At 42.6% G+C, this 27,994-nt stretch overlaps 1 protein-coding gene across 2 annotated transcripts in view; it reads left to right on the top strand.

Annotated features, from left to right (window-relative positions):
- LOC122537439 (putative tyramine receptor 2) overlaps positions 1-27,994 on the top strand; it is a 67,361-nt gene that overhangs the window by 11,527 nt on the left and 27,840 nt on the right. For both annotated transcript variants that reach the window (XM_043670592.1, XM_043670593.1), the window contains one exon: positions 14,649-14,833. The gene's annotated coding sequence lies outside the window, so the exon portion shown is untranslated. The remainder of the gene's footprint in view (positions 1-14,648; positions 14,834-27,994) is intronic.

The following is a 27,994-nucleotide window of genomic DNA, read 5'->3' as shown; positions in this document are numbered from 1 at the left end:
TCGCGCATTCTGTTTAACTTGTGCGTTGTCGCTTCGTTTGCGTGGCTATGTCAATTTCATTCATTAGTACTCAAGTACGAGTTCATGATTGCCAAACAGTTGCTGTTCCCGGAATAGTCGCCGCGCTGATTTTCCATCATGTTTACCTGAGAAATTGGCTGCAACACGTACTCTGACGTATCAAGAGATTCGGCTAACTACGTTTACCATGTTCGCCGAAGCGTTCGCTGTATAAAACGACTTATTTCCAGCGAAATGAATTTACTGAAATTAGAAAGTGTCGAAAATCTCTCGTTGAACGCGGGGGTGAAGTTGCGCGTACAGGGGAACGAGTTGGTGGTCCTCGAGGGTGGTTCTTCGTTTATAAAAGTCGCAGAGGCTTTCGTACAAACGTACGTACGTTGAATTTGCATAACTCGTTTTTCAATCGTCCACCTCTGCGTTTCGCCGTCTCGTTTTCAAGGGTGAAAGGAGCAGCGTATATATCCAACTACCGCTCGCTTCAATTTTGCAATTTGTTCGGCACTCGCATCGTTCGATGTGTTCCCATTTTCGAGAAAACGGGATTTCGCCCCGTCTTGGCTGTTCGCCCCTCCTTACACCTGGCGGGTCAAAGTTAAATCGCGCCTACCCTCCCAGCTATGGTTGTTTGTAAATCGACGCTTTGAACTTGAGCGCTTGGAGTCGCCGGCAACCCCCGGTACGATACCTAAAGGTCTTTATGTAATTAGAGAGTCGCGTATCCGTGACACGAGTTCTTTTGAGACTTGCGCCCATGGACTACTATTCCGAACTGTTTCTGGCACGAGTATACCGAGATACATACATATGTATTATTAAAATTATTGTTTGAAGATCGCGAGAGATGTTTCTAAAGGGGAGGTTTCTGACTTTTGAACGAAATAAATGAACGTGTGATCCTCACAGTTATAACGTGAATTCAGCTGTAAAAGAGAATTTCATTACCTTTTCCACCAAGATTCTAGAATTTCATGAAATTTAAGAAAATTACAGTGTTTGTGACGTTATGATAAATAGTTGCTTGTTAAATATGCGTGTCATATAGTACAAGTGGTGTACATTTTTCGACGTCCCGAGGCTTTTCAAAACGCAAACTGTTGTAAAAAATCACGAAACAGACTCGTCACGCTTCTCAATGTAACATAATCATCGCGTGTATCGTATCGATAGCGATCATCTTTCTCATGCACCTGCATCTTTGTAGGCTTCGTTAGCTTTCCTCGTGTCTGAGACGCATCGCAGCGCATATTTTTTCTAATAACGACTTTTAATAAAGATCGACGCTTGTAGACTCGGCGCGCTGACCATTATGAAATACTAGAAATTCTGTAATAGGAAATAGCTGGCGTGCGCGCGAGATTACAAGGATACTTTGTAAAATTAATGGCATGGAAATTAATTATTTCGCTCATCTTGCTGAAACTGAGTGATAAATGTGTCGCGTCGACTAGGCACCTCGCTTGAAACATTCCCGAATGCGCGGCAAACATGACCTTTCTCCGAGTGTTTTCTCGTTTCTTGTTTTCTTGTCGAAGCCGTGCGTCCCCCATCGATACAGCCAACGGCAGCAGTAGACTGTATTTTTCTCCAAAAAAAGAAAAAAAAAAAAAATTAGAGGAGCTGCGAACCGGGTCGCTGCCCAATCCTTTTACTGCAAATTACATTGTCCCCGCGTAATATTGTTTGCCCTGCAAATAGCCCGGGTAGCTACTTATTTTTGGCAGCGGTATCACCCGAGCTTATTTCGCGCCACCGAGGCTCGTTGATCCGCGTTCCCGGAGAGCTCCAATTATTCGTGGGAAATGTTTGTCTCGTCCCTGCGAATTTCGCTGCGAGTTAACTGATGTTAAATGGAGACGACTTGAAATTAACGCGCGTAAGAATTTTGCCAGTTCTTTTTCAAGCTTTTTCAGATGGCGCGTTTAATTGAAAACGGCTACAAGAGTACCCAATGGAATTTTCTTTTTTTTTTGAAAGTGATTCGTAAGGGGTTTTTGTAATTTCTGTCTTAATTAGATCTCGTTGTCCGTCGCTTTCAATTGGCTAGGGAAGCATTGTAAGCCAGTTACGAGTACGAACTTAAAATATGCACAACTCGCTTCGGCGAGAAGTTAAAACGAAATAAAGATAACGATAAACGCTTTCAATAGTCCCGCGTTGGCTTCTTCGATCCTTCGATCGGAGTGTCAATAGGGCCGTTCGCAAGAAACCGTGAGTTTGCGTAACTCGCTATGATCGAAGGAAAGGAGGACAGAGACGGAGTGAAACGAAATACAGGGACAGAGAGGGACGACGGCGTTTTATCTGGGACTTGCTAGCAGACCTGTTATAAAACTAACAACGTCGTAGCTTAAACACCGGGATGCCAGAAGCCAGGTCGTGTAGACGATGTACTTGCAGGACAGGATAATGAAGCGAGGGCTTTCGAGGATTGTGTTTTGTGTGTATCCATTTCTGTAGCGGCCAGTGTGAATCGACGCCACAGGCGCTTACACCGCCACGTTCCACGAGCATTACGTGTCACCAGTAATCAAGATCCTGGCTCCCTCATTTCTGTTTTCCCTCTCTCTATTTTTCTCAAACAGTTTATCCGGAGGATGTACTTCTCCTCTTAACAAGCGTCGCTGTACTCCACTCCGGCGTCGTACGTGTCAAATTAACCAAGAGGAGCGAGAACGGAGCGAGTTTGTTTACGCGAAATTGCTTCGTCTCTTTGGCAGAAACTATGAACTTTTATCTGCTAGCTCGAGTTGCATAGTTCATTCGTTGAAGTGTGTGTTTCACTTTACGGTTCTCCATCGACGGTTCTTTGCGCCGAGCCGGGAGGAAATGTGGGGCCGTGTTCTATTCTAGCGACTATAAAAATAACGAGGCGAGTTCTCCAGGTAGCGACGCTCGGCTCTTCTGGCCGTGGCTGGTTCTCCGTTGCTCTCCATAAAAGCGATAAAGCCGGAACACGGAAGCTGTGTATCGAAATGGGAATCTTGCGCCGTTTTCGTCGATTATTCCTCGTTTTTCGAAACGGCCACCTCCGCCGTTTCAAGTTACCAACACGCTCGCGAACTGAATTAGTAACGGGCCGACGAGCCGTGGTCGAGATCTCGAGAGCAGCGAGAGTTTCTAGCTCGCGGTGAGGGATCGGGCATCCTTTAAGACCCCGAGTGTACGGGACTTGCATAGCGATAAGCGCCGAGACTATAAAAACGGAGGGTTTGTTGGCGCGTGTTGCGCGAAAGAATCGCGCGAGATTACCGGATAACGAACACCGTAACCGTCGAGGCGTGTTTTAAGAAGGCAACTCGTTACTGAGATTATCGGTTTAATTAATGCGATTTCATCGGAACGGACATGCACATTTGAAAGCGCCGCGTGATTGCGTTTCCTGTCTCGTTTGAATCCCCTTTCCCTATCCCTTCTCTTTCTCTCTTTTCAAGTTTCTCAAGTGTAATTCATTTCAGGCATTATTTCTCCTCGTGATATACTTCCCGGTAATGACGTTATATTGTGTAGATCGTGATCAACGTGGATTCATCGACGAAGTTGGGAAACCGGTTATTCTTTGAATTTGTCTGGAGTTGTTTCGGTGAAATATGTGGGAGAAGCCCAGGTTGGTTTTACTTCGAGGTTCATTCGCATACCATTTATCATGCACACAGTGTGCTCGACTACCGTTGGGTCGGGTGTTAAATCGGAGTGTAATATATTTCACGGTGGAACGTGAGGAACGTTGAGTTTGGTCTTTTTTTAAGGGTCGAATTCTGTTTCTTACGTTAAATGCACTCACGCCGGTGTGAACGAGATTAAATATCGTTTAACGCGCAACGTGGAATGGATGAGAAAAGTTATTGAATCGGGTCAGAATGTTCTCAGAGCAAGGGACGAAATTTTTATTTAACTCGAATCGATTTGTCGATTAATTTCTCGTTTACGATGCACGTCCTCTTCGAGTTCTCTTTTTCGTTCATTCGAGAAAATGGTCATGTACGTGTGACAGATTCTCTGCCGAGTTGAATTGATCGATCGATCGTATTTATCATTCTCGTCTGCTTCCTTCTGCCTCGCGAGCCATGCTTATTCGCTCGAGAGGTAACCGCGAGGAAGTAGTATCGCCGCAGAGATACATTTTTAGAACGGTCGAACTCGCTGGTTTCATCTGGATCCATTATCAGATTCCCGGCATGTTTGGTATCAATGGTATTGTCGTGACGTGGCGAATGCGCGATAAGTAGCGACCGATAATGCGTATACTACGAACATTCGAGCGAAAATAACGCTGTTAAATGCTTCAGCGAATATTACCTCGAACCATTTTAATTTCTATTTAAGCTAGGTATCTCCCAGTATTGTACGTCGTAATTGTACAATACTATACGCGTAATGAAAAAACATTTATAAATAGAGCTCGAAACTGTTACGTTTATTTTACTAATTAGACTTTCAATTTAATTTTAATAACACATACAGTATGAAAAATCAAGATTTCCCCGGGGAGTTATTTTCATCCTTAAGACACTGTTTCAGCAGGAAGAAGAAATTGTCTTACTATAAACGCAAATTATATTTGCGCAAAGTTACTAATTGTCTTGAATTTTCCAGTTCCTTTGATAACAAAATTATATCGGTTGAACACGCACGTTCGCGATCCTTCGAGAAACAAATCTTCGTTGGATGTCGTGTCGTTGATGTAGCGAAAACTGATTTAATGCTTGGACATTAAATTGTGAAATGGAGTGTCTAATTACGGGTTAGCAAGATACACGTATCGGACATTAAGTAGTCACGGTATGGCACGGGGGATTTGTCAGGCGCAAGTAGTAATGGATCGTCAATGTCAGCCGACGGGAGGTTTATAGCGTTGGGATTTGCCAGATGGCAAACAGTAATGAGGAGAATGTATCGTCTGTCGTTTCTGGCATTGGCGTATCGTTCGGCCATTAAGCCATACTTTCGCAACCGCGATATCGAAAAATATCTTCGCTCGACGTTGGTGCCGCGATGGAAATTCACTGTCGCCGCGGCGACGTTCAACGAGGATGACTGTGGCAGCACCCGGTGGTACCGGCTGCCCTGGTAATTACAAGCTCGCGTCCGGTAATTTAAATTTCACTGGACAGGATTAACTTCAATTTAATTCCGTTAAAAAAGTGCTTTGATGTAGTTCATCCCTGTGAGCCTTTGCGATGTATTAAAACGAAGCTTTCCAAGCACGGCGCAAAATATTCATTTGCTACTTTTCAATCTCTCTCTCTCTCTCTCTCTCCCCAGACGATCGTCTGAACTATTTTACGGACCCTTACTAAAGAAATACAAGGACCGACGGCTGGTGCCGTCTGTTTTCTTTAGATGCACGCTCGATCGGACGAAAAATTGCTCCGCCAGACTGAGAAATTGTATCGACAGGTTCGTGGGCATATTCCCGGCGTCCTTTAGCGAGTTTCGACAGAGTCGACAGACGAGATGGAAAAGGATTTCCAGACGGAATCAATGATAATCCTCTCCGTTCTGGTTTTCGTCCGGTCTGCCCGTCGCTATCGCGTTGTTAACGAAGGCGAGGGGATTACCATCGTGCTAATCTTTTCAATTCTAAAGTATCGCCTTAATTCTATCCCCCGTTCGATATTCGCTTCATCGGGCACGCGCGCCGTTTCCTATTTAGACTCCTCCATAAATCATGCCTCTTCTCCTCTTTACATTTTCCAACGATTGAAACTCCGTTGCTCTATAGAGAATCGATGTGGAATACGGTAGCAAGGTTAACGCTGTTTATTATTGAAGCACTTAAATCGATCCAAGTAGGAGAAGAAACGTATAATAAGTCTTGAAGAATATATTATTGGCCATTGCTGCATCGAAGTCTACATGCACGTTGCAAATCTCAAATGTTTTCACGAGACACGTGTGTTTTAGAGATTTTGTAGATTGTAATTTATTTAATGTTTTGAAGTACGGATTGTACAGCTATCATGACAGTTGTCTCATTTTTTTTCAAAGTATAGAAAGTATCTTCTTACTTTCGTTACAGTTATAATCAGAATGAGTTTTACTCGCTTCGTTGTACGTAGATTTTTGTAAATCGTCGTTTCACAAATGTGAGAAATATTCTTTTAGGTGTTCTTAGGATTTGTCCAACATGACCCAACAAATTGTAAAAGACGAATCGATAAAATGTCCAAAAAGTATTTGTTTTTTTCTGTTTTAAATATTTGAAATTTGTACGTGGTCTTTTGTGTCTGGTCGTACGTGTATAGTGGACTTTATTTATGCGAATCGTCTCTACTGACCGATGATATTTTTCAATGGAAATATTTGAGGATTTGCGACGTCTTGACGACACGGTGTTCCGCCGTGTCTCCGAATTTTGGTGGTGGAATTTTCGGCGAAGTGCATTGGCATCCGTCGATATCCGGTCGTGTGTGTACATTTACGAGTAAATATGTTTGAGAAACGAGACCCAAGAGAGAGAGCCATGCGACAGACGATTGCGCGCTTCGGGGACGATGCTCGAGTAGTAAACACAGAGTGAATTTAACCCTGGTAAGATGTCGTTGCCAATCTTTCTCCTGTCGATCTACCGACAGGATCTTCTTTGTTCTGGCCGGTCATTTGATCGATCATGTTTCCCGTATTTTTCATATTTTGTATATTTGTGTTATCATCTTAGTAATCGTGTAAAATATGTAGATATGTTTTACGTGAATTCATCAAGGCCGAGTAGTTAATTGCGCATGAAATAAAATATTTATCGCGTTCACATAAAAGGAACATTGATTTTATCAAAGAGAGAAAAATGTATTTGCGAACGAATCGAAGATCTGAAAGGAATTCCCATGATTAACAGATAATTAGTACGTATTATGCCATTGAAAATATTTCAGTTCTTTTAAACTTCATGAAATTGCGTATCTCGATAAATGAAGGAATATCGGGGCAGAACGAAATATTAATCAAAACCGGAGGATTTTCTTTTTCAATCGCATTACAAAAAAAAAAAAAGAAAAAAGAGAAAGGAATGTTCGGTTATATGGAAATTCTTTAGAGAAATTACAAACGAAATATCGCTTCAACGTACCGTCGGATCTTAACGAGTTAATTCCATTATTTTTTAACAAGTTTTCTTTCCATTCACTCGGAGTTTATCATTCGCGGTATATCTCCCAGGCTTTTCAAAAGAGAGAGAGAGAGAGAGAGAGAGAGAGAGAGAGAGAGAGAGAGAGAGAAGAAAAAAGCAAAAAAAGAAAGGAACGAGAGTCGATATCGGAGATCCGTTTAACGGTGACGAGGCAACCGCGAAACTCGAGATATCCTCTGCTGATACGTTTCTTATCACGATAAGGAAACCGAACTTCTGTTTCCCGCGTAAAATTATAAAACGATCGACGAGAATGAGAGACAGAGGCAAGAGGAGGCCCCGTTGTTTATGGACTTTCCGATACTCAACGACATATCCCGGTTTCCGCGTACAAACTCCTTTAACGAAATCCCACGACTGAATTCCGTTCCGTGGTTGAAAGTTGGAAGTTTCGTTCTCCCGTCCCACGATACTTTCTTTCTCTGCTCTCTATCTGTCTGCGGTCTGATCTGACGGGTGGTGTGACTCCGTGCTTTTGCCCGGCAACGATAGAAACCGCACGGTGGAACAGTGGAGAAAAAAGGAAGTCGTATCTCGGGGACTCGTAAATGGACGTCTTAGCTGCGTCGTTTCTACATCCGCTGGTTTTTACGGTGTAAATAATAAATGCGACGTTCGCCTCGCGCCGTTATATCTTACTCTTTTAGTTTCCTATGGGCCAGGCGTTTCGTCTTCTTCCCTTTCGCGCTCCCGCCTCTCCTTTTCTCCCAAGCTTTCATTTACGCGAGGCAACGCGTTTATATCTGGCAACGTTCTCTCTCGACCTGGTTGTTAAAGAATTTCAGATTTCCACTCGATTCCATTCTATTCAGTCGAAAATATCTTCCTTCAGGCTTTTCTCACCTAAGGCAGCAGCTGTTTACCTAGAGAAGCTGCAAATTTCGCGCCTCTCGTAATTTTCTCTTTTTTTTTTTTTTTTTTTTTTTTTTTTTTTTTACAAGATATCGATTCGGGGATAAGTGTCTGCAACTCGTGATCTTCTTTTCTTTTTTTTATAATTATTAACGATTTCATAATAATATCGATTTCTCGCGTGTGTAATAATCTCGATCGAGACCAAGACGATTGACTTTACAAATTGAAGTGCGTGGAAGGATGACACAATTACAAATAATATTTTTATTATAATTGTTTCTCGACAATTGAATCTTCTCGTGTATTTCCATCATATCGCCAAATGAATGATTTATAACGATCATTAATTATCAGATTTCCAATTAGAATTAGCAGCTACAATTTCATTTATTTATGAGCGGAGAAGATTATCAATTAATTGTGGTTATTGATTCATACAGCGGAGCAGCATATTCATTTCATACATTTCTATATGCTCCGTCCGAAATCAACGAAATCTTTGTTACGCTAAAAATATCTTCAACTAAAAGACACGTACCAAAGACTATACCAAAAAAACTATATAAAAAGACGTATAATATGCATTAAGAGCATGGATTTTTAATTACAAATGCTGTTCAAAAATTAAAAAAGAAAAGAAAAAAAAAAGAAGAACAAGTGTATCAAAATTAATTTACTATTAGAATAGTTTGGATCAGTGACAGAATGAATCATCGACATTAGCATTTTCACAATGCGTACGAGTCAGACGGAGTTACTTAATAGAACAAAAGATCTTTTCGATCGACTTAGAAACGGCACGAGCTTGACAAATGGCGAAACACCCTCGAAGAGGACAGGCCGCGATTCGTTTTCGGCTTCCTCTGCTTCCCATTAGGAGCGGTTCGTTCAATATCGGCGAACTCCGAGCCGAGAATTTCATTTTCCGGTGGAAGCTTGCCAGCAACACTCCGCCGCTCAATGTCGTGTGGCTTAAATGCACCCTCCATATCGTCTTCCACAGGTTTCTACCCTCTCTCTTTCTTCTTTTTTCCCCTCCCTCTCTCTCTCTCTCTCTCTCTCTCTCTCTCTCTCTCTCTCTGAAATCGAATCATCGAGAATCGTGGCAGGAATGATGAACTCGACGAGAGTTCGTTTCGTGAAACTTGCACCGTTGTAATAAGGTGTCGATTTCAAATTGGCGGCTGAGCGTTGATACTTGTTGTTTCTTTGTCTTTTTTTTTTTCTTTTAATCGATTCGACGTTCGAGGATTCTCGTGTTGTCACCGCGATTATCAAGTAAAATCGCGACCTTTTATGTAATTTTTATTGGCTGGTCGAAGGCCGCCAAGAACCTGACCTCAACCGGGATGGAAGGAAACGTGAATAATGCATCAGTTGCCGGAGCATTTCTTCAGCGATATTTATTGCCGGTGTTGTTTATAATTTCTTCTAATAGAGTTTGAGTGGAGGAGTTATTGCGCCCGCCGGTGAAAGCGGCGTTGTAATTGCATTGTTGTTAACGTAGGTTGCGCGCAGGGAAAATTGTGACGCTAATTGTTCGAAGGAACAAAGTTCATCGACTTTACAACAGATGTGCTGTATTCACGAGGTGTGAGGTGTGAGAATGACTACTTAATTACCTGCCCGGTTCTTCTCCGTCCTTTCTCTCACCGCGAAAGCGAAACTGTGAAGCTTCCTGCGAGAAAGAAAGACGAGGAGGGAAGCCGTAAAGAGAAAGGGAAAGGAGAGATGTTGATGTTCCGAGGCGTTGAGACGTTTCACGAGACGAGAAGTCGTTATTGTTTCCACGTTCACACCGAATTAAACACGCTATTGCGAGGGATTAGGCGTTGGCGTCTAGTCGCACGTGAAATCCCCTGCCTTTAAAATCGTCAAACCGATTTCGTTCGCTCGGTTGCTCTTAATATTTGTGGATTAAGGAGAACGTAAGGTTTTTGCGCACGTGATTGCAATCCGTGTTTTGCTCCGGCAGAGAGAGAGACGCCTATGATTTAATCCTCGGTCGATGTTGGAGGCTGAGTCACTACACCTTTATTACTTTCTAAGCTGCGTTTACGCGTTATTGTTTCATCGAGTCATTTCACACTCTGTCGAAGGCATAACAGGGAATTTGCTCGTCTCGTTTCTGCCTTTTTTTTTTTGATTCTGGAACTGAATCTTCCGTTTATCTTTCGATTACTTGCGTCGAGACATTAAATTTTTCAAGCCGATCTGATAATTAATTTCTGAGAAGTTCAAGTACATGTTTCGAGAAATGGATAAATATTAATTTAGATGTTCACTGTGAATCTAAGCTCACGTTGAATTATTAACAAATAACGATAATTTTTTAAATCTGCAATTTCGTCTCAGTTTGGAGTCGTTTGCTGTGACTGATGTTCAATTACACTCTATAGCAAATTTAATCCCAAGATCGAGGCAATTTCTTGGGTAAATCCTCTGTTCTATCGCTGTAAAATACAATATTTTATTTCTATACTCTTGTAATCTTCGCTGATCATTTTGGATCGCACATCCCCCCCCCCCAGCAATAATTCATCATTATCGAGAAATCCGTTTTGAAGTTGCGTCGTACGATGGAAACAAAGCCGCGCTGACTGATGCGTTTTCTGCCAACAATAAGAGGTCTCGCAATTAATATAAACGGGTTTAAGTAGCGGAAAATCTGTAAGATTCGATATCGTTTCGCGTTACCGGCTTTATTACGTTACGTCGGCGGTGTTTCACTGTATTCTTTCCATTTGCAGCGCCATTGAAATCGTTTAAGCCGTGAACTTTAATAGAAAAACGATTTAACAGAGTTTCCACTTTGACAGAAAGTTAATTTAATTTCGAGTTTGCGCGTCGTTTTGTTGTTCTATAGGATTTCTACCCGAGGTTATTTTTTCCCCACTGTTCCTCCGTTCCGCGCTCGTTTTTTTCTTTTTTCGTTTTCCTTTTTGCCAGCAACGGTCGATAGGCAATTCGAGCCACACCGGTGATAAAGTTGAAACCAACTGCAACGGCGGCGGTGGCGGAGGAACCTTTTTGTGCCAGCCATTCAAACAGCGATGGTCGCTCGATTCATTACTGGTTGTCCTTGGCGCGCCCTGACATTTCAGATATCAAAGGGAATTTCGAAATAGGTGGAACGTCTTACCGGCGGGACCGCGATGCACTTGCAGGCAGAATGTCGGCGGCTCCCAAAGAGGATTTGAAAAACTTGCGCCAACTCTTTTGATCTGTCGCGTCAGGGGAACGTCATCGAGCGAATTTCCCCTTTGCCGGTGAGAGAAGAGAATCGCTGAACGTCTTAATAGTAACCTGTAACGCAACGGCCATGTTATTTCGTACTTGTGGGGGAAAGAATTCGGAAGTTAAATGCTCGTTCAATACGCGCAGGAAAGTGGAAAAATTATCCTTTAGCCGTCTCTCGGCAACGTGGACCACTCGTGCCGTAAATTTCCTTCGGAGCGCCCAGCTACCGCTTTCGTGAATATAAAATGACTTTAAATATAAAATGACCGAGAGAGAGAGAGAGAGAGAGAGAGAGAGAGAGAGAGAGAGAGAGAGAGAGAGAGAGAGAGAGAGAGAGAGTTATCGAAGGAACGCCGCCGCAACAAAGAGCGGAACGAGGTTTATTAGAATTTACAAAAGAGTCGCGGCGTTCGGCCGGTGTAGCGGATCGTGTAGCGGGTTATCGACACGCCGATCGACACGGCGACGATCAGCGAAACGGCGCGCAATTTCGCATGTTTTACGCGCGCGATGAGTTCGGAAATACCGAACGTGTTTGGATTATCCGAAAAATGGCAGCAACATGTTCGCGGACCGCCCGACATGTTGCAGAGGTCAACAGTTGCGCGGTTGGTTACCGCGACCCGACACGCGAGAATATTTTATTTTCACGCCATTATGAAAAACGAATGATATCGATAAGTGGCGAGCGAGCGATACTAACGAGCCACATTTAGTTTCGCGAAATGTACGATATAAATTCTTGTTCGTGATAGTTTACGCGTTTGCACATTTTTGGCCGCGGAAATGAGAAGTGCGCGATTGCCCGATATTTCGGGTCGGATCTGAGCCGATCAGATTACCCGACCCGCTAAATTGTATCCATTTTGCTCCAAATGAGAAAATTCTGCATTAGTAGTCGAGTATGTAAATCAAATGCGTCGGGCTTGTTGGCGAAATAATTTTATCGATTTGATACGAGCCGCGTATTAATTAACAGCTTTCGGCGCAGCGATACGCGGGCAAATGTATCAAACGAACGTGTCAATAGTTTTTTCCCAACTCGGACGTTTTTACAACGCGGATCAACAATGAAATCGTCAATTCCTTTGTGGAATCACCCGACACGACCGACCCGTCAGACGTACCAAACGTCAGACGCTTTACGACGATTCAATCGGACGTTCGCTAGTTCCATTGATACGTGTCCGATCGTAAAGAGCTGTCCGTTGGAAACGAACCGGTAGAAACCAGCGGTCTGCACGATGGGAAAACGTCTGCAACGACTGGAACACGTAAGGTCGACGGGCAATTTATTTGAGAAATTCGAAGTTCCGTTTTCGCTCGTTGAATTTTCGGGCTGCGTCGCGTACGCGTACGAACGTTAGGAATCAATCTTCCACGTCGAGTAACCGTCATCCTTTAAGGTAAACTTAACAATATCTGGGATCCTCATTTCCGGCCATCACGTTGCTTGTTCACCGAACAAGCGAGCACTGCCTCTCCCCGTGACTCGGGTCTCGTTTCTACGATCGTGAAAATAATTAGAGATTCTGCAGTTCAAACAAGAAGGCCTGGGTACAAAGTACAATAGTATTAATTGTACGATATGTACCCGGGTACCGTGGAACATCGTTCTCGCCCGAGGGGCCGATGTTTAATTGTTCCAATGTCGTCTGGGAATTTCGTCCACGAAATTCTCTCTTCTCGTCCTCAATTCGCCTAAAAGTGGACTCTCTATGGCTTTCACGTCTCCGGTCTGTCCGGAGGTCCGGACAGTCGGAGAGTCCCCGGTGTACACACATCGTCTCTCACAGTGTGTGCATTCGGTTTGTTGACTCGAGCTACCTCGACACGGCTTCGCGACGGATGCAAAAGGGTATCGGCGACGCTCGTTCTCCGGGGCCCTCCTCGGCGCGCGTTCTTCCGGAACTGGGTTAAGACTCGAATTAAATTTTCCCTTGCCGACGATGGCGGCCGCCAAGTCCCGTTCGCTTGCATCGAAGCCGAGGGTGGAAATGAGATTTCCGAATATCTATCTAGCCTATCGCTGGCGTAGAAACGTGTCCACGCTTTACGAAACACTAACTCCGACCGGAATCGCTAAACTTGACCCTGCGTCTCCGGTGCAAACGGACTTTGGAAACTGTGAATCGACGTTTTCGACGGTAGTAGCAGGCATTTCCTTCTTACGATAGTGTTCTCAATGTGCGATATACGTAAGTACGTGTTTGACGTACGTGCCTCGACCTCTGTGTATCAGGAATATACTTCGACTGGAGAGAATCTTTTACAGGGACACTCATATTTTATAGTGTACTTTAAGAAATAAAATTAATACTTTTAACAGGGGCACGACTTTCTTTCATATGCCACTCTTACGATTTCTCTCTGGTGTTTTCCTTGATGGGATATCGCAAATTTTCGTTCTTCTTCCATTTGATCAAAATCGCTTCAAACATGTTCTGCGGTTTAACCTGTTAATGAAAGTACTAAAAATCGGCAATGCGTCCTTTATGCCAGAGAATTTTATTCCTAAATGTTGCAGATTTTTAACACAGAGACAATGCTAGAAAAATGGAAATATACTTCTCTATTGTGTACGAATACATTGATGCAAATGCATCCAGATACGAGGTGCGATGTTTTTATGGCGGTAGGATCACGATCCTCGTTCGCTAATGAAAATTCAACTTAAGGGACGGATTCAGCATTTGGGATTCGGTTTGCAATCAGAGTCGGAAGCAATCAGTTAGTCTCCAGTCTCTTGATAATCAAGTGGCATTCAGAGTAGTGTTAGTCAGTTACTGATCAAGCAGGATCAACCGACGTAAGAAGTGGTTCATTAGGATTTAAACAATCTTGGCTGATTGATCGCGTCTAATAAGTTATCGCGCGTTGAAGGATTTATTTCAATTTATCCGGGGTTGGCCAGTTGTCGATCGAAGCAGAATTAATCGACGTAAGGGGAAGTTCGTTTCCAACGATCTCGGCTGGTCGGTCGACTAGATAAGTTACCGCGGCTTTTGAAGGATTTATTTCAATTATTCCTATCGTTCGTTGTATGTATTTCAATTTCGAGATTGAATGTAAAAGATCACAATGCCTGTCGAACGAAAGGAGGATCGATGGCCCGGTTTAAAACAGCATTGGCAGCGCGCTACGAATTAGAAACGACGCGACTGACCGAGCATAAATCACCGCCGATAGTCATTTGTATTTTTATCGGGTCAGTTTTTTCCTTTCGGTTATTCCGCGTGTAGAACGCATAAGTCCAGTTGCTTGTCATTAGCCGTTACGCCTCCCTTCGTTCCACGTTGTTTCGATTTCGAAAGTTATCATATCAATTAAACCATCGATGCTTCTCTCTGAGACTCTTGATCAGTCATGAGGTCTCAGTTTCTTCTGTTTTTTCCCTACACAGGCGACATAGTCCACGATAGAAATTGATGAGCCGCTGTGGTTTCGCGAGCCGACGAAATTGACTGATCGAAGGGCCGATTACCGAAAACAGACGACCAAAAAATGTGACGCTCGGCGCGCAGACGACGACCGGGGCTCGAACAGAGAAGGCTGGACCATTATTGGGAGCGTGACGTTGGATTGACGGTGAGTGTTATCATCAGCAGTTATCGTTCCCCTTCCTGCCCCCCCCCCTACAGAAACTGGAAACTTCATTAAATTGTCCGTCATTCCCACTCGAAATCACCGAGGTTTTCAACCGAGTTTCCTCCTCTTTTCTCCCCCACCCTTTTCCTTCTTGCGTGTTTCCTGTTTACAATTTTCGCACGCTCGAACGCATTAGCTTTCATTAACTGCATTTTATCGTTGCCAATTCAATGATATCGTGTCGCCATATAGCGTGTCGTGTGTCGTTATATCGTGCATCGTGCGCGGCGTCAATATCAACGTAACGTTACGCGAAAATCACCGTATTTAACCACTCGATGGAAACAAGCCCGCGAGTGGATATTTTCAGCGGTTTCACCGACTTCTGTTTGCATTTTTAACTGAATTTTCCACGAGAAATATCTGGAACGAGTATTTATGACTCAGCGAATGAATGATAGACGCGCAGGTCGCGAACCGGTCAATTTCTACGGGACTCTCGCGGCTCCCGACAGAACACGCGGTATGTTGTTCGCGACTTTAAATTTCACGATGTCCGGGAAACCTCGTCACTGTTTCGACGCCGTTCCGAGGCTCTTTAAAATAACTTGGCAATCGGGTCAATACGCGTCGTTATTTCGCTTTCGCTGCAAATAACCGATTGATGGATCGCGTAATTTATTATCGATCGCCGCGTGTCGCCGAACCCATAAAATATCGCGATGTCTACTCTCCTCTGTAGTCTGCTGGGAAGGTTATAAATTGCGTGATTCTATTACCGCGTCTATCAACCGAGAAGCGAAAGAGAGAGAGAGAGAGAGAGAGAGAGAGAGAGAGAGAGAGAGAGAGGGAGAAGCAGAGGGGAAAATTACACGTTAAACAATCGTCCCATTGAAACTTATATCTCCGTTCGAATCCCGAGCAATTTCAAACCGGCAGTTCCGCCTCATTACACTCGGATCGTTTCGACGAATCACTTAATGCTATTAAAATGCTCAAGATGGCCCCCGGCCAGAGTTGCCCGGTCACGCAACAATACACCTAACAGAAACGCTTTGTCAACGTGCACGTATGTACCTCTCGGCCAGCTCTGATACAATATACAAAAGGACACTCTCTGGTGGGCTGGTTGCCCGTCCTTCGCGCGCGTGTTCAATCCAGTGGCCGCAAGTTTTTTAACGAGATGATTAATCACCGGGAGCTATTTCATTCCTCTGGTTGCAAGCGGAAAACGCGGCTAGTAACGCGATAAACGTTCGGAACAGTGGGGGAAAAAGAGAGAGGGAGAGAGAGAGAGAGAGAGAGAGAGAAAAAAACGATCGTCTGCTCGATGGTTTGGTGTCCGGTTTGAAAAATCCTGCTGTTGTCTGGCCACAACGGCGGTCATTAATCGAAGTCGTAATTGGAGGTTTAATTCGTCACTTGGAGCGTGTATAATGGGGTGCGGTGCATATTGGATGATTTAAATCGCGGAACACTCGTCACTGTAACCCCTTTATCCGATCTGTTGTGCAGCCAATTGTCTATCCTTCACAACGTTTCCCCTTCCGACGATCTTCACCCTGCCTTTTCTGCCTGTCTCTCGCAATCCCCGGCGTGAATTCTTGAAGACTCCTTCGGGATATGTGCATACGTATTAGAAACAACAGAGGATAGTCAAAGGAATTCGCAATCCTTTCGTTTAGACAAACGTTTTCTGTTCTTCTTTTCACACACTATACGTACAACGTGGGTCGAAAGAGTGATACAAGTATACTGTCTGACAAAAATGAGTACGTAACATTTTACGGAGTAAAGAAGTAGCAATATGATAGTATATGATTTTTATGGCGTTTCCAATAACTGTAGAGAAAGGAAAGGAAACTAGAACTAGGGATAATAAATCTTGGAAGTATCGTTGAACGTGACTATGATTTGAAATAGTATGACAGCCTTTGGAGAATTATTGAAAATTTTTTCTAGACATAGTAAAATTTAATTACAAGCGTTGTAAAAGTTCAATTCGCCGGATTCTTTGACAAGGTTTAAATCCAAAGCTATTATTGAGAAAATAATAAATCAACTAATTTCCCACTGCAGTTTCAAGAGTCTTTATAACGTGGTAGAAAATTTCTAAGAAATATTAAATTTCAATATCTCTTTAGTCCACTGTGTCTTTCATTCCCATATCTTCGCTACGTTTCAGTCCCCGATAACTGGTGCATCATCAACATTTCCGTCGAAAAGTCTCGTCAATAAATTTCGATTGCCAATTAAATTTCTAAGAATAATTTACAGAGGGTTAACAACAAGGTTAATTGCAAGGGAAGAGCGAGAGTGCAACTCGTCGTATATTCCTCGAACGCTTTCTTTAATAGCAACGATTGAATTTTCCCTCCGGGAGAAAATGTGCGCATTTTTTTCCCCTCTTTTTTGGCGGCGAAAGGCGGACGAAACAGTAGCGAGTAACCGCACACGATCGAGTTTCTCTTAACGTGGCCCGACTAACGGCCCTCGAAATTTTCGGAACAGTCGAAACCGTGACCCGGTTCACTGACGCATGGAGTCGATGTAACGTCGAACGTACGAATGCTCTCTCATGTTCGAGTCAATTAAGCTCTATCGATTGCCTCGGCGACAAAGACAAACCCAGGACTGCACGGAACGCCGGTGTGCTCTCTCCGGTGTGGTCCAGGCTGACGTTTATTGTTACTTTATTAACGGGTCGGTCGTCGGTCGAATTACGATATCTCGTCGGTGGAAAATGTAGCCGCGCGGTCGATTGTCCCCGTAAGGATTCCATTCCATCGTCGGTAATGCCCTCGTTAAGTTTACGCGAGTTTCGATTGGCCCGTCCGAAACAACTTTGAACGTCTACTTTAATGATTAACTCTGGACGCGTGTGTGGAGACAGGAACGTCGCCCGTGCGAAACAATGGCGGATTCGCGAAATGGTTTATCGCAAACTCGTGACAAATGAGAACCGTATTAATTAGCCGTCAGAACGGAGGAATTAGGGCCAGAGAAGGGAAGTCGAACACCGAGATGATTTGCATCTTGAGTTATAGTATCCTCGAACGAGCACGAAAGAACAGAAAGCTAACGTAGTTTACTGACAGACCTTTCGATTTGTCGAGTCGCCCGATATCGTGAGATTTTCGATTTCCAACGTAATTCAATCACCGACGTAATATTATAACTACACTGCGGATATTTACACAAATGTGAAATATTTCAGTGAATATAGAGGGTGTTTTTCGTAACTTGTGGAAACCACTTCGGGAGCTGGTTGTACGCCTAAAAATAATGAAAAAATGTCATATAAATATATGTTCTATCTGTCTTCGTTTATTAGATATAATGAATTTTATAAACAGAGCAAACTCTAGTAAGCTAGTTTTACCAGGGTATATTCAATTTTCATAATAGTCATCAATTGGGATGAAGAAAACCCACATGTTATTGTGCATTCAAGACATCAACACCAGTTTAGTTTATGGGCAGGGATAATTAATAAATTTTTAATTGAACCTTTTTTTCTTGATGGGAAATTAACAGGCACAAAGTACGTTGATTTTTTGAGCATGCGTTTACACGAAATATTAGAGGAAGTTCCAGTCGATATTAGACTTCGTGTGGTTTATGCATGATGGAGCTCCGCCGCATTTTAGCCGAGTGGCTAGGCAATTTTTAAATCAACACTTTGCAAATAAATGGATTCGTCGTGGACGTCCTATCGCATGGCTTGCTCGTTCTCTGGATTTGAATCCATTAGATTTTCACTTGTAGGGATATTTAAAATCTATTGTATACGCAACATCGATTGAAAATGCTGAAATAGAATAGAGCAAGGCTTCCGACAAATTCGAGAAACACCAGGAATGATAGAGAGACTAACCAGATCAATGACAAGACGCGTGCAGGCTTGTTTTCAAATGCAAAGTGGTCATTTCGACCATCTTTTGTAAAAGTAATCAAAACAGAAAATTCATTATATCTCATAAACGAAGACAGATAGGACATATATTTATATGACTTTTTCCATTATTTTTAGGCGTACAATCAGCTCCCGAAGTGGGTCCCACAAGTTACGAAACACCCTGTTAAAAGATGGAGCGCTGGAAAATTATTATATTATTATTGCACATGTGTTTTATTCACGTTTCGAAATTTTCCAGAAATACAAAGAATATTCGTCCAATTACTCTCTCTTGAGTAATAACAGAAAAATAAAAATGAAGGTGGAAAAATATCGTATCGTTTTTAAAATTACAAAGTGAAGTATATTATAAAATTCTATGGTATAGAAATTCTATATTATAAATAAGAATTCATAAAGTGAGCAACAAAAGTGGAAATGTAATAATAGAGAAATCAAAATAAAATGTATCGTTTTTAAAGTTAAAAAATGATTCGAATGATTCCCCGAAAATAAAGTTAATAATAAAAAATCATGGCTACCTATAATTGACTGAATAACAAAACATTGAATCTAATATTCACCAAAATATGGCGGATATATCCAGTATGTATTTGCTGCAAATACCAAAATTCCAGATGTAATTGTACTTGCCTTATGCAGCCAATGGCAAACAATTCTATAGTATTTAAGGGCCAACAAATTTTCTTTCTTTCTACTTGACGAACGTCACCCCTATTATAATTTTTCTTACGCGCGAGGACGGAGGACCGCTTTAAGGTCTCGTCTATAGCGTGAGTTTTATCGCAAAAAGCAATAAAGAAACCACGAACGGGTCAGCGTATACACCGTCTTTCTTCGTTTTCTATCTGCTACTTTAGTTCTCCTCTTCTCTCTCTCTCTCTCTCTCTTTTCCTTTCTATTCGAGGGTCGAGGAAGGCCTCTCTTCTACGTATACACGGCTCTGCACTGTGAATGAGCGTATGCGCACCCCCGAAGCCTTGCCCCATTTTTGTCCCCGGATGCATTCTAATTCTCTCGTTTCTGATTCCCGTCTTCATCTTCCGTTTTTTGATTCGTCGTACTTTTCATTCTCCCGCCAGACGCCGCTTATCTGATTTAATATCCTTTTCGTCGGGACTAAACTCGGCGAAAGGTAACGGAGGGGAGGAAAGGAGGAGAGAAGAGAAGAAAAAGGATCCCAGGCATACGACGTTGTACGGGGATAAATTGAGTTTTTAAAGAAAATATGTATATAGGATCAAGAAGGTTGGGGCGGGAGGAGGGTCGTTCTCCGACGAGGATGGTTGCGACGTATCTTCTCCGCGTAACGGGCTTCCCTCACAATGTACACCGCTCGAGTGGTATTATTTTTCAATAAAATCGACGTATAGTATCAATCCTCTTAGAAACTAAATCGTTGATAAAGGATTCGGTTCGCGGTCTCATAGTGTTGCGTCGCTACACGTCGAACATTAGCTATCAGAGACACCTGCCACCAGTGAAACGTGTATTAAAGAATTGAAGATTCGTATGTACGTGTATATATATATATTTGTGTTTTAGTATCATACGTTTTAGTATCACGCGTTCTTTTACATATTACACGTATCTTTTAATGTAGTCCTTTGTGTACATACTTCTTTTAGTTCAGAGACTCGCCGGATGTTGCAGGAAGATTTTTACATTACATTTTATTACACGTGTCTTTCAGTATAGTCCTCGGTGTACGTTGTTTATCTCAGAGACTCGCCGAATGTTGCAGGAGGATTTTTATTTTGAGTCAAGCACGAGATACGTTTTCTATACGCGATATTCAAATGTCGCAGTCGCGTCAGGCTGGCGGACGAGTTCGGCCGCGCGACTTCGCCGCTATTTTTCCCGCTTTTCGCATGGTGAAAGAAAAGGGAAAGGAGAAGAAGAAGAGAAGAAAGTAAAAAAAAAAATAGAATTCCCATAATAGAAACAAGGCAAGGGAGATATCGTGCCTAAAAGTCCGGCGTATTAAAGCCTGCGCAGTGTAACCGGCAGAGCCTCTATTCTTCCGTAGATTCTTCCATCCGGCATGGTTGCTTTAAAAGCGTATCCCCCTCTGATCGATGAAACGCGGGAAAATTCCTTTGCGTTTCGCGTAATATCGAAAAGTAGGCCAGTTTGTAAGACAGATTGGAATGAAACAGAACTGTACTGAAAAACGTGCTGATATCGGTAACGAAATAGACCGATCAGCCATCCCTGATGGTGGGCATACGGTCTTTTGAAGCTTATCGACTTGTAAAATACCGGGTAGGGAGTCAACTTCTTGACGAAAAGAACGAGTACGTTTTAATGAAAGCAAAAGAGAGAGAGAGAGAGAGAGAGAGAGAGAGAGAAAGAGAGGAAATAAAGAGCCGGAGAGTTTGTCGCGGTTTCCTCGAAACGCGGGAGCAACGTTTTTCCACTTTGCTCTCGGCGGGCCGTAAAAATTCTGTCTTCCGTGCGAGTCGTCGGCGAGTAACAAACGTACAATCCGCGTGCATTGTCGGCGAGTGTTTTTACGGGCTGAGTAGTACGAGAGGATATTAGCGTCGGACGTTCCGCTGTGGCGTAATTTCAAATGGAGGGACGGCCGTCGCCGAGGAAAAAGAAAGGTAAAGATTATGGCGTCGTAACGTCTCGCACAAGCGTCCTTCGCAACGTGTATGTTTCGCGAAAGTCTGGCGCCGACTCGCTCGATAAAGATTCGCGCGGCGCGATGTTTCTGTTTCGTTCGCTTTCTCTCGCGGGAGCAGAAATTTCCCTCGCTTCGATTGCTCGATCGTTGAGACATTCAGAATTGAGATTTAGTTTTTGAACAATGAACTGTAGAGAACTTTTTTCACACCATGTGCGTGTATTTGTTGTAATCTGAAATTTTACCTGACATCGGATGATTCGTAAAATCACTCCAGTATCGTTACATTCTATCGGTAGAATCGAAACGTTACCCTAGAGACATGATTCAAAATTGTTGCTTGTTGGTTGCGTCGAATCGTGTTACGTGTTGATTAGCCAGTCATTTGGAAGAGGAGAAGCTTCAGCCATGGCGAGAGTGCGTGATAAAGTTTACGCAATTTTTTACGGCGACGTTCAAACATTTTTCCCCGGTGCTCTATATATGTAGTACATATTATGTGCATATAACGTTCGTGGCGCTGTGTATAATGATCCGACGACTGTTGATTGCCCGAAGTAAAACCGGAAAGTAAAATGGTCGTTTGAAAGTTGTTGGAAAGTTTCTGTACATTTCCGATAACGAAATTTATCGCGACTGCGTGCGGGAAGAGTGCGCCGGGGGAAACCGAGTCCGGCCACGAGTCCTTGGAAGATTTACGAAAACTTTACCGCGGTACGGATGGACTTGAAATCGGTATTTGGTGGAAGCTCTGCGTTCTTCCGGCTCAAAATCGAATTCCGAATAACGTGAAATTGTCCTTCTCAGCGTTATTTCCGGGCTTCTCGTCGCTCTGAAAGAGGACGATCGAACTTTTCCATTCTTTTTTTTTTCTTTTTTTCACTCTTTTTGATCGAAGGGGTAGGTTTTCCGAGAGATCGCTGTGAATGGAGGAAAGAAAAAAGCGGGAGGAGAGGAAAAACTAGAAGAGAAAAGATGAAAGAAAATCATGGCAAAAGACGAAAGTTTCCTCGATTTTGGAGCAACGAAAGTTGAGCTGCTCAGCGCGAAGTTGTCAGTGATCGATCGAAACGATCGTCCTTGATTTTTTTCTACTTGCCTTCGGGGACTCATTAAGCCGCTTTTACTTTGCACGCGAGTTCCCCCCGGATGAGATTACGCGATAATTAACAAACCGGCTGAGTCGGGCGCACGGTTTTTCACACGAACGTGCAAACAGCTGCGATAGATCGTGTAAGTGTTATCTGAAATTACATTAAACAATATTTTGTCAATGGTGACCAACCGGTCACGAGAGTCGGGGAGGGGGCGAGTTTATCAGCTTTATTAAACAAAATGGCCCGAGACTATCGGAGAGATTTATTACGCGTTTATACACGTCGTATCGTAACTGGCAGGATAACATTAAGCTCATCCACTTGTTAAACAACTAATTTCCCCGAGTAATTTCTATTCGAATTCAAACTGTTTCTGGATGAAGCCTTGGGGGCTTCGATTCAGGCCGTGTTACTTCACTGTCTAAATATTCCGCAAATTAATCTTAATCTAAATATTCGAATAGAGTGCAATCTCGTTACGAACGAGAAAAGAAATCTTCGAAAGACTAACAATGCGGATCTCTTTCTCTCTCTCTCTCTCTCTTTCTCTTCATCCTTGAACCTTGTGATTAATAATATCTCCGCGGACAAGGATTCGAGATAAACGAATCTATATAAACCCGCTCGACGTTAATCGGATCGATAGACGAACGAATTTTTTCCTCTTTCCGCTCTCCGCTCTTTTCATCGAAACGTCTCCTCCTCCCCCTCGCCTCCGTTATAAATCGTGAACTTGATGTTATGGTTAATGGAAGCCGAGGCGGTGCAATTATCCCTTTAATGGAACGTTTACTGGCAGGCAAGAAACCGGCCGGGATTTGAAAAGTTTCGAGCAGTCCTTGAAAATTTCTAGCCTCTTTAGCGAGCTCGGAGGTTGCGCGACCCTCAAGGAACGGGCGAGCACGTTCAAAAGTGCATGAATGCAGAAACATACTTGGCCGCGTCACGCCATGCTATGCCATATCACGCCAGGCCACGTGAAATGGAATGCATTGATTATGTGAGCTTATCTCACGCATCGCGGACTTTTTACCATTAAAGGCTACACATTACTTAATCGTCACCCTTCGAAGAACACGCGGCCCGACGGTACTGTTCGAAGAAACCCCTCAGTGGTCGTGAATTAAGGAGAAAAGGGACACGGAAATGATAGACCTTACGTATCCTTCGGCGAAGTTGTCACGTAACAAGGTATCGTATTTAAAATGAACACCGAAAGGCTGGATCGTTCTTTTCGTATATAGTTGCGAGACGACAATTGCTCTCGTTTCGAACTTTGTATTTTAAATGAATCGTTCTCTGGTTCTAAATTTGTCTGTGCAAATTTCAGAAATACTAAATGATAATAAATTGAATAAATCGGCGTAAATCTTGAGATTGAGTAGAAAACGAATTTCACGAAGCAATGTGTTTGTTCGCCAATTTGACCTAATTCGAACTTTGAGAAGACCTGTCCTCGATAGAAATATTAATCACTGTTTTCGTTTCCAAACGAAAAGCATCTTCTAACTGTAACATCTCGAAGAATTTTGCTTCGTCGAAGGGAAAAACATTTCAATAATTTAAATGTGAACGTGAGATTTAGAATACTCATCGTAGCAAATTGTAAAAGTGTCCCTGAACATGTAATAACCTCAGTTTATGGGCCATAATAAAACGGATTTGTCTAGCCTGGGTCATCAACTCTGCGGCAGCAGTTTTTCTTCGCGAGAGTGTGCAGCTTTTTCCATGTTTAGTAGCCACATGTTTCATCGCAGGCTGTCGCTATTAAGTTCACGAGGTCGTAAGGAGCCGACCATTCGGTTCTGAATGGCCAACAAGACTCTCATTGTTCCTACTAAAGACCTACTTGCGGATAGTAACAGTCGCAGGCGTGCTACTATTCGCAAGTATTAGGACAAGTCTAGGAATGGAATTCCTTGGAGATATTTAAGAATTGCTTTCTAGTTTGAAACTCGAGGCGAAGATCTCGAGATAAGCGAAGAATTTGTACTTTCTGTATGTTACAACAAGACTCTCATTTTCACACGTGATAACTTAAACTATGATGATTTCAGCGTGAGATTTTTTTTTTTTTTTTTTTTTAGAGTAATTGAAATGAAATGAACTTGTTGCTACGGAGGGAAATCCGAAATACGATTTTCTAATATTTTATTTTAGAATTTAGAACTTAGAATATATAATTTTGTTGCCTGGCCCTTGACAAGTTGCTCGATTAATCGTCAGTACTTATAAACAAGAGGAAGAAAGTCGCCAGAAAGTCTGCGAAACCTCTGTTCGATACTGCTGAACACAGCCATCTCTGCTCTAGATCTCGTGCAAATGTTACCGAAATGTTATTCTCATCAGTGAGTCATGAATTTCTGCTGAATCTTGACATCGTCGCCCCGTTTCCTCTGTTCTACATTTATCAGTCAGTTGTTTTCCAAACTATAGGAAAACTCCGGGAGACTGTGAAATACTTGTAACGCTGCCAAAGTCCGAAGTAGTCGCATGTCACGAGCGTGCGGGTTTTCCATAATGTGTTAGATGTATACGGGACAGGAGGATGCATTTTTGCGACGAGGGACGGTCGCAGGACCGTTTGAACATCTGTGCCGCGCGGAGAGACACAGAATTGCGGTTGTTGTTTGTCGACGAGTTCACAACGTCCGTTGCAAGTTATGCAAGTCCGAAGTTCTTTTCAGTTCGCCTGGCTGCGTGATTTATCATACTTTTAACAAATTTCCGCGCGTCACCTTTCGGGGGCGAAACTTTTAACCGCGGACAGCGGATAGACGAGCCTGCCTCGACCCGGCAGCGTAGAGCAACTTCGCAAATGACGTTGCACGTCTGCCGGGAGAGACGTTCTGATTCCAGTACATAAATACTGAAAATCCTGTTTTCTCGTGACCTGGTAATAACCTCGGACGGCGCGGCGGCGGCGTAAGTTTTTTACCGGGCGCGTGTCTTTCTTCCCAAAGCGAGAGGCGAAAGCGTTCCCGTCTCGAGAGGAAGCCGTGGAGAACAGAGGGACGGGCGAATAAACGGAAAGTTTTCTCTCCTCTCCTCGCTTCCGCGAGTTTCACGAAAATGAATTCCAAACGATCCGGTGAGAATCGCCGGAGTATCTCGCAAGTCGAGTCGGCCAAACACAGAGAGGTTAGCACGGCTTAGCCGTCGCCGACGTATTTAAAATTCGACCTCGTAGCTATCTCGTTACTTCCTAATAGGTTAGGACTATTATCCAGTCGGTTGTAGACACGAGCGTAAAGACGGTAGTCGGTTGAAGTTTGAGATTCGCCGGTCTGCCTGCGAGTGCATTCGAAAATCAGCCGCAAAAGAATAGAAATAACGCTTCGTTCAGTCGACAAAGTCCTCGTCACGTTAGAAATTGCTCACCTGGTCGATTGTTCGACGATTCAAGGATTCGAACTAGAAGATGCAATTACGTTTGAAACGATATCTAATAAATTTACAATATTATAATAAATTTGTATAACGTTACGATGAAGAAGGATGAAGAAAATTCGCTATTGTGTTTGTAATAAAAGTCGGACCAGGATGTACGGTGTATTCTCAACAGACATATAAAGATAACAATCGCACTAGGAACATCTCGAAGCGAATGGAAAGTTTCAACAATGATCAATGGATTTATTCTGTTGCGATCAATCTATTGATATCTCTTTTTTTTCTTTCTTTTCATCCTCCATACACTTCGCCCCTCGTTCTCCACGGCAAACACCGCGATTGATTCATAATTTTGCCCGTGTTCCAGGACGATAAATCAATGCCAGTGTCAATATCAATCGTTGGCCACAATGTTTAATTGGCTCGAATTTCATTGTAAATCGTTAATTAATTACACGGATATACACGAAAAGGCTACCGACAGCCCGCTCGGTATTATCATCGCCATGTTCCCCCGAAGTTCCACGGTCAATCGAACAAAACATGGTGACCATAACTGTTCTGTTTGCCTTTCCAATTACGTAGGTGTATCGCGTACAGCCGGGTAACGGCAAACATTGTATTTTTTTTTTTCACGCTGGTACGCTGTCGTTTAAATTCATAGCCACGATCCTGATGCCTGACACAGATACGATCCACACCACCTGGCCTTCGATCGAGCTGTTTTCGGAATGATCACTTCCAAAGTGAAGTTTACTGTCGCGTTCTGCGCGCGAGACTACTGCTGCTGGTTATGTTTGCAGCGTCTAGTTCACGTTTCATCCTTGATGTTGGAGCCTTGAGGTAGGGAACGAAAGCAACGCCTGCTTTGATTCTGATTCGTACGGAGGATTATGCAAAGAGGATTTGATGGCCGTTTAGATGAATTAATTGAGGGGTTCAGAGGGCGTGTGTGTGTGATACAGGTGAGAAAATCTGGAGTTTCAGCAACTGCGGAGGGTTAAGTCGAATATACACGCGGAGGGATCTAGACGCATCTGGAATGTTGCAACTTGGAAAATTCGTATGAAATTCTCGAAATAAACACGTTGCCATGCAGTGAGATAAGTATTTGCGCGTCCCTGTATTTAACTAAGTAATTAATTAAGTCTCGAGTGTATTAAATTTCCTATCTCTTCGTAGAAACATGAATAAATGAATTTTGCATGTATAAATTAAATCGTTGAATATTGTACGAAGCTTCGCGTACGTACAATTTTTGGAAACCTGAATTTCTATCAAAATAGCGTCTTCGATATCATGAAAATGAGACGTTGAACCAACGATGAAAAAAGAAAAACGCGTTCGTTAGAAAATAATAAAAATAAAATGTACAGATACTTTCTGCATTCTCACTTCTGTATTTATCTTTTGAGTTTTTCAATCGAGAGAGAGGCAATCAGAGACTGAAAACCGAAATATTTTGAGGTTTAGGTATTATACCCAGAGACTGAAATTGAAATAATGTGTGGTTTAGGTATTATACCGGTATTTGCTTCCATATTATCGTAATATAACCGCTATTTGGAAATTGGTTTTAATATCGGTATAAGACGATCATACCGATATTTTCATACGTATTTTTATGATGTTCACAAAGGTAAAAATACCGAAATATATACCGGTACGGTACCGCTTTACCGACGAAAACACATTTTTCATTTTCTATGTACAGTGACTCATATTAATATTCGCACATGATGCTATTCAAAATATTGTTGTGGATTTCGATTGTTTATAATAGTAAATTTGGATTAATTTTTAAATAATATAATAGAACATTCATTATAGTTTATAGTAACATAAATTTTATTTATTTATTGCACATACTTTTCTTAATATCAAACAATAAACTGAACTATATAGAAATGTAGCGTGGCAAAAATATTCGAACATTTGAAGAACTACAATATTTGAAAATTGTTAACATAGACAATAATTAATATTTCGTTAGGTAGCCCTTAACTTCAATAATATATCGCAGACGCTTAGGCATTTCCAGTAATTTTTTTTTAAGTAATTTAGCGGAATATTCTTCCATTCTACGATTAATCGTTGTTTTAACTTCTCTTTCGATTTAT

Source organism: Frieseomelitta varia, unplaced genomic scaffold, assembly GCF_011392965.1.
Source record: "Frieseomelitta varia isolate USP_RPSP 00005682 unplaced genomic scaffold, Fvar_1.2 scaffold_909, whole genome shotgun sequence".
In the NCBI taxonomy this organism is placed as follows: domain Eukaryota; kingdom Metazoa; phylum Arthropoda; class Insecta; order Hymenoptera; family Apidae; genus Frieseomelitta; species Frieseomelitta varia.
Note: the sequence above shows the minus strand (reverse complement) of the source record. Positions and strands in the feature narration are given on the sequence as shown.